This window comes from Podarcis melisellensis (genome assembly GCF_964234715.1).
Source record: "Podarcis melisellensis genome assembly, chromosome: 5".
Taxonomy (NCBI): domain Eukaryota; kingdom Metazoa; phylum Chordata; class Lepidosauria; order Squamata; family Lacertidae; genus Podarcis; species Podarcis melisellensis.
In genome coordinates, this window is record NC_138537.1 from 49,778,236 (window position 1) to 49,784,235 (window position 6,000).

Below are 6,000 nucleotides of genomic sequence, written 5' to 3' on the forward strand. Positions count from 1 at the left end.
CTTTCCTCATTTTACAATTTTCTGCCTTTAAATCTGTTAGACCCCCTGAAGCTGCTAAAATGCAGAGCCAATACAGGTACCTGCATTTCCCCCCTCCTGCACCCCCACAATGATGGGGATTCTAGAAAACAGCAAAGAGGGGAGTGGATTTTTCCCACTTTCCCTAGTGTCACTGTTGTAATCACCCCGCTCCATTTTCCCTGGTTGCATTTAAGTGCATTTAAGGTGGTGGTGGTGGTGGTTATTGTTGTTGTTAGGCTTCTTAGAGAGATTCAGTCATAGAATCAGCCCTGTCAGGTCTGTTTTGGCAAACTTTATCACCCACAAATGCCCAGAAAATGTTTTGTTCCTGGGTGATAGATAAATACTGAAAGTAAATAAATTTCTGCAATAAAATTCTATAAACAGATCAAAGAAGAGAGTCTTTAGGAAGCATATCAGTAAGGGTGTGTGTTGGGAGGAGGGGGTGAATAAACTGGATCTGCTTTTGAGAAGGTATGTCTCCCATCAGTACTGTGCCTGTCTACACTGGACACACTAGTATTACAATTGCATTTGAAGTGAAATAGCTTGTGGCATGCTGCATCTCTAAAAAGAACATTGGGGAAATACTGGAATGCAACAGTTTGTCAGCACAGTCATCTGGATTCTCCATAATCACAAACCCCTGAACCAATGATGTTCATTCCAGAGGAGGGACACGGGTGGTGCTGTGGCATAAAGCACCGGAGCCTCTTGGGCTTGCCAATCAGAAGGTTGGCAGTTCAAATCCACATGATGGGGTGAGCTCCTGTTGCTTTGTCCCAGCTCCTGCCAACCCAGCAGTTCGAAAGCATACCTGTGCAAGTAGATAAACAGGTACTGCTGTGGCGGTAAGGTAAATGGAAATGGCTTCTTTCAAGACTTATTATTCCATGAAAAAGTTCAGGTGACCACCAAAACCAAAAGAGTGTAGTACTTTACGAATCTTATAAAGAACCGTATCTTTATTGTGAAATGATCAAGGCTAGTCAACAAGTTTACTATTCTCACTCTTGATTTGATTCTCTAGAAACCAGTTTACCTAAGGACTACTTCACACACATTCCCGCCCCCCAACATAGCTATAATTCCATGAAAAATACACACTCCGTCATTTGCAAAGTGTGCTGCAACTGTTTATTTTAGTACGAGGACTTGGATTGTGCAAATCAGTTTCCTGACCCAGGTGCTTCTTGCAAAATAAACATTTGCATCCCACTTCACAAATGTCAGTGTACTGCTACTTTTCTCCCTCCATGGAGACGATCTCCATGTTTTTACACACACAAACTTCAACAGCTGTATGTGAAGCTACCCTACAAGTTCTCTCATAGTGCTCTCTGGGCTAAGAACCTCAGCAGCATGTGGAAATGACCATTACCGTACTTCTTATTAATGCACATCTCTGCTGAATCTGAAAATGCAGCTTCCTTTAACAACTTATTTCAGTCTTTAAATGAGCTCACACAGTCCTCACAGCCTCAACACTTCACCCACACTAGCTCTCATATGTAATGTGTAGCACAGAATATGCAATCTACTGTTAAAATTGAGCTATAAATAAGGACTTGAATTCCCAGAGCAGGCTAGAAGTCATCATCCCCATGAACCCCAAATGATCTTCCCAGAGCATCCAACATCAGAATAGGTGGGGGTCATTATCCTGCACACAAGAAAATTGCATTATTTCCCCACATGGATAAACATGTAGCTGCAGTTGTGTGTTAGGCATAACAAGATATCCCTATTGCATCTTTGGGTACCCAAGTCTAAAAGAGTTAGAGGGTTAGATGGACTTCTGGCATGGACTATCTAGCATGGTTTTGTCTATATTGACTGACACAAGCTCTTCAGGGTATCAGACATGGGTCTCTCCTAGCCCTACTGAAGATTTTTGGAATTGGATCTGAGACCTTCTGCATGCAAAACAGATCTTCTGCCATTGAGCCCCTTCCTGCGTTTTAATCCCAGTTCTTCTGCTTTCTGCTTCTGATGCAGCCAAATTCCAATGTTTCACCAGGATTACAGGATTAATGGATCCTGTAATCAGTTTGACTGCTGCTATAATATCTGGAAGTCATTTCTGAATTGAGTGGCTGCAGAGCATCTGCCTGACATTCAGAACCACCACATTGTCCACCCTGCCCCTAATTCTCCCTTTGCTTTTGAACATCTTTATGTGTCAATCCTTCTCCCACTATGATTATTCAACCAGGCTAAGCAAAATTATAAAAAGGATGTTGCTTAGTTTTAACAATATGATCTGGGTCATATGAATAAGAACAACTAAAAACCTAGAAAAAAATCCCAATAATTAAAAAACAATTAAACATTTATAGAATTAAAACTATATCTATCTCAACAAAAACAGCACTGCACCAGCCCCCTCAATAAAAGCAGTCAGCTTCCGAAAGCCTGTTGGATCAAACCTGTTGGACCTGCCAGCAGAAGGATAACAAGGTGGGAGCCAGTCTAACTTCTCTACGGAGGGAGTTCCAAAATCTAGGAGCAGCCATTGAGAAGGCTCTGTCCTGCATCCCTACCAAGTGTGCCTGTGAGGGTGGCAGGACAGAGATAAGGACCTCCCCAAAATATCTTAAAACCTGGGCAGATTTATAAGAACAAATATGGTCTTTCAGATAGCCTAGACCAAAGCCACATGGGGCTTTTTAGGTCATAACCAGCACTTTGAATTGTGCCCACAAACAGACCAGCAGTCACTGGAGCTGTTCTAGTAAAAGAGTCATGTGAGCCCTATAACCAGCCCTGGTCAGCAATCTGGTTGCAGCTTTTTGAGCCAGTTGAAGTTTCTGAGTACTTTTCAAAGGCAGTCCACCATAGAGCATGTTACAATGATCCAAATGTGATGTAACTGAGGTGTGCGCCACTGTGGCCAAATCAGTTACATCCACTTAGTATCTCTCTTCAGATAAAAGCCACTTCATGCCCCTTTTCCAAATCACTGTGTAGCTATGCCTTGAAGAGTAGGTTCACTTCAATTCTTCTGGGAATTTGGGCGAATTGCTCAAAGGCATTCAAAAAGACATGTTCTGTGATTTCTGATTAATTAATCTCTAATGAATGTACTCTCATTCCTTTGTTACAATCTCTAATACGGATAAGAACCACTACTTCAGACATTAGGCTCTGTCACTGAGATCAGTCAACACAGATTAGTTAACTCAGAGTACTTCAGGCATCCTTTTGTTCATATAATATAATCACTTTGCCTTTCAGTTTTCATTTCATAATTGCATTTCTAGTTGGCCATATCCTACCATTCATACCCTGGATGCTATATAGGTTTGAAGAGTTGTCTCCTGTCGTTTTATTTTCCACAGAATATTTCCTTTAGACTAGAATACATGACCAAGATTCTAATCTAATCAAAAGTCATTCAGATTTGGGTGTTGAGTATTTGAACATGTTAATTCATGCATTTTTTAAATTGCTAATTGTATGGCAATGGAGCTAAGCTTTTTTTAAAAAATGAAATAGGAGAGGTCAAATCAACTGAAAAACAGGCAGGTGTTATTGCAAGATTTGTGTATTTCTGCCTGCTATTAACACTCACAACTGAGGAATGTGGAGATAATAAGCTTGAGCAATTTCAGTGTCACAGAGTTGTGTCAGCTAGGGACACACAGAGAAAGGATGTCTAGAGTAGGGGAGTGTGTTTAAGTACAGTAAGTATATTATGCAATAAACAGAGACAGACAGACAGACAGACAGACAGACAGACAGACAGACAAGCAAGCAGACAGTTTCTACCACAATCTAAAAGAGTCATTACAATCAGCCAGGGAACTGGGAACTAATGCAGCAAAGAGATGTGCCTTTAGTAAACAATTCTTAGAGATGGGATTGGATGGAGAAAGTTGGAATGGGAAGGCATTTTAGTGATAATCTGTCCGGGACATGCATTATGAAAGATCCCCAGCCCACATCCAGATTCTCTAAGGAAGCAACAATGCAGAAACTCAAAGAAGAATAGGGAAACTCAGCCATTGCAAGCCAGTGCAAAAATCAATGCACAGAGTGAAAGATAGAGTCCATAGGCTGATATCACAACTAGCTTCATGAATATGCACATGGCTATGCCTATAAACCAACCAATTAGGTTATAGCAACAGCCAGGTATGAACCTACTATTCAAAACAATGAGTGTGTAAGAGGGCAAATTGGCAATATGAAAGAATGCTTGAAGTGTACAAAGGAGGGAAGAATAAGCAAGAGGTGTAGAATATCGGAATTCAGCACAGAACTGCCAATATCTTGAAAAGGGCCTCTGATGCCTTCATTTGCCGGCAACAGCTACCGGTATGTTAAATGGTTGACAGGTTGACTTTTCTCGCCATGGCGTTGCAGCTGAAAGTGGCAATGGTACTCCTTGTCATCATGTGAAGGCTAAACTCCTAAACTGTCTACCTGTTCCTTTAGAGAAAGAGGCATAATCCCATATAAAACAAATAATCGAAGTATTCCAACTCAAAATCGGAAGGGCTACTAGCCACCAGGACTTATTTATTTACTTATATAAAATATTCCTGACTCACCTTTCTTTGCACAGTCTAAGTCAGCTAATATGAGAATCAAAAGCATACAGTGAAAACCAGCAAACAAAACGAAAGCCCACAGTTTCCAAGCCATCTTCAGAGGCAGCTCCATGTATAACATGTTGCAGCAATCTAAGCTAGAGGTTATCAGACGGGGCACAGCTGGGTCACCAACTGAAGCTGATTAAAGGTACTTCATGACACTCAGGCCATCTGAACCTCACGCCACAGCAAGGGAACCAGAAGGACCCCTTCAGAGAGAGTGTAACCCCATCAAGAGCAGGTAATACCCTCCATCCCATATGTCTACCCTTTTCCAGCCTGTGCAAGCTTCCAAACATTGACAAAAGCAATGTGCTGCCACTCCTGGTTTCAGTGTAAATTGGACCAGGGTGGGGAACATTCCTCTGCTTATGAAAGCATCCAGGTATAAATAAGTTGACAGAATTCACTTCTGCCCTTGGATCAGTTGCAAATTAAAACATTGGGTTTGATCCACAGTTTATTTAGTTATGTTTAGCACAGATCCGTTGAATTCAGTGGGACTTGAATTGGTCAAGGATCTGCTCTAAGCACAGTTAAGTCTGAATACAACTGGTTGTGTTTTGGTGGCCCCAGTCACGTATGTCTACTGTCAGAAGCAGCCAGAGTTTGTCAAGTATGTTGCAATCACGATGATCAACTGAAAGGGAAAGAACAGGGGACTTAATCCAGCCTCCCATATCCTTTCATGAATAACGTGGCTACACATCACTGAACCAGGCAATGGAACTTTACTAGCAGCTCCCCTTTGTTTAGGCAGTTCCCTATTTATCTAGGGATGTCCGTGCATAAACCTGTTTGCTAGATCAGACCATGATTTTTCTTTTTAAAAATTACTTGAAAATAATTGTGGATTTTTCTGTTGTATTCTGTGTAATATTGTGGAAGTTTAACAGTAATGAAAAGGAAATTAATTTACTTTCCCCTCCTTGTTTTCGCTTATGCTACAGTGCAAACTGAATTTCCTCTGCAAGCGATGATATCTGAAAATCTGAATACACGATTCATTTTCAAAGCACAGACTGTCATAGGTCGGGCCATTTCTTTGTCTTTATGTTAGGAGGCGCCTCATAAATTAAAGGTTTGATACTGTCACATTCATGTCATTAACACTCATCGTCGATAATCTTTCGGGTGACTTCTGCAGAATGCCTGGCTCCTTAGATAAAACCTCTGGAAGGAGAACAATGATGCTCTGAACTTATTATGACCTCGTTCCTTCAGTTTTGAGGTTTTATGTGGAAGGAGGAAGGCAACCATTATCTCTTAATGTACTGGCTCATTTTGAGATGCCATTTTTCTTCCTAAATTTCAGACTTTTGCCATTTTTCTTCACATAAAGCAAGGCTTTGAAAAGACTCTCTGAAGAAAGAAAGGCATG

At 41.1% G+C, this 6,000-nt stretch overlaps 1 long non-coding RNA gene across 1 annotated transcript in view; it reads left to right on the top strand.

The window, feature by feature from the left end:
* Positions 1-5,594, top strand: part of LOC309370435 — a 69,459-nt gene extending 63,865 nt beyond the window's left edge. Inside the window, exon 5 of the long non-coding RNA XR_014168562.1 lies at positions 5,570-5,594. This is a non-coding gene — a long non-coding RNA (uncharacterized lncRNA). The remainder of the gene's footprint in view (positions 1-5,569) is intronic.
* Positions 5,595-6,000: the final 406 nt, after the last annotated feature.